We start from the raw sequence: 1,746 nt of genomic DNA, 5'->3' as shown, positions 1-1,746 counted from the left end.
ATTTTTCGATTATTATGGGGGGGGAGGGGGGAGGTGATCGAGGAATGTCCGCTTTTTCGCCTCGGAGCATCTGGTAACCCTACACAATTGTGTTCTCCACATGGACCGATTTCTATTACGAGAGGTTCGAGATAAAAGGGCGGACGACAAAACTGAGAACACTTGTGCGAATCGAAAAAAATCAAAAACTGATAAAGGTAAGCAGTATTAAATAATGCATCTTATTATTTGCGAATGAAAATTATAAAATTTTATATAATTAGAAAGTTTTTTGAGAAATTTGAAAATTTCTGAGAATTGAAATTTTATTAAAGTACAATATCGATAATTTTGAAACTTTTGAAAAATGTGTAAATTTTCAAAAAGAAATTATTCATTTTTTGGCATATTCTAGTCAAATTGTAAATATAGATACATATTACATATTTTTCAGATCAAAATCCGACCTTATTCGAACGCTGGAAAGTAAAAAATCCATGGCTTAATTTAACCAATTGCAATCAAATGATTTGTAGGATATGTACTGAAGACTGCAATAAAAAGTTGGTAACTCATTTCACACAGGCTGATCTGGCAGCGAAAGAAACGTGGGTAGAAAAGGGATTCGAAAATTGGAAACATGGTGCTGAAAGAATTAAAAAACACTCGAAGTGTTCGCTTCACATTACTTGTGCAGAAATTTTGAATAATCATGGAAAAGTTAACGTTCTGCAGCATTTATCAACTGCACTTCAGAAAGAAATGATGGACAACCGCGCGGCTTTGAGGAAGATTTTCAGTACTCTGAGAATTTTAGGGAGACAAGGGTTAGCTATTCGCGGTGCGAATAATGACGAAAACTCGAATTTCATGACAATTTTGAAAGCTCGAGCAGAAGACGTGGCGGAGTTGGAATCCTGGTTGAAAAAATCTGGGCACAAGTGGTTACACCACGACATCCAAAACGAGATATTACAGGATATGGCATTTAAAATCATGTCGGAAAATACCCGAGAGATAAAAAAAGCAGAATATTTTGCTATACTTCTGGATGAAACAGCAGACATTGCTAGAACAGAGCAAGTTTCTATTTATTTACGAGTCGTCTCTTCAGATCTCATTGCTTCAGAGTATTTTATGGGGTTTTATTCGACCGCAAGTACTAAATCAAAAACATTATTCGAAATCGTTAAGGATGTTCTTCTTCGTTTCGATTTACCGCTCTTGAAGCTCAGAGGCCAATGTTACAATGGAGCTGCGAATGTTTCGGGGAAAGTTTCAGGATTGCAACAACGGATCAAAGAAGAAGAGCCTAGAGCACTTTTCGTCCACTGAAATGCCCATAATCTCAACCTTGTTGTACAAGATGGAATTGAAAAAGTGTTTGTAGCCAGGAAGTTTATCGGAGTAGTAAAGGATTTGATAAACTTTGTGCGCGATTCACCGAAACGATTAGCAGAATTCCAGGACTTACAAGCTCTTGAATCAGAAGGAAGTGAGCAAGACCTTCCTGCTCTTGCAGCGTACTGTCCAACAAGGTAAGATCTCTGACAACATTTTTAAGTTGATTAACAAGTAGAAGAAAAGTAGAGAAAATGCACCTTGCATGCTTTAACAATAACTAACTACATAAGAATTCAAAAATTTCTTTTATTTCTAAAAAACTTCTCGAGTTAATCGAGGAAACTTTGTTATGTTGTTTCAGATGGGTAGTGAGGATCAAATCTTTGAGAACGGTTTTGGCTAACTATAAAGCAATCATGAAAT

General features: G+C 36.2%; 1 pseudogene; it reads left to right on the top strand.

Moving 5' to 3' along the window:
• Positions 1-100: 100 nt before the first annotated feature.
• LOC117175446 lies at positions 101-1,742 on the top strand (annotated as a pseudogene).
• The last annotated feature ends 4 nt before the right edge of the window (positions 1,743-1,746 follow it).

Source organism: Belonocnema kinseyi, chromosome 6 (genome assembly GCF_010883055.1).
Source record: "Belonocnema kinseyi isolate 2016_QV_RU_SX_M_011 chromosome 6, B_treatae_v1, whole genome shotgun sequence".
Classification (NCBI taxonomy): domain Eukaryota; kingdom Metazoa; phylum Arthropoda; class Insecta; order Hymenoptera; family Cynipidae; genus Belonocnema; species Belonocnema kinseyi.
Note: the sequence above shows the minus strand (reverse complement) of the source record. Positions and strands in the feature narration are given on the sequence as shown.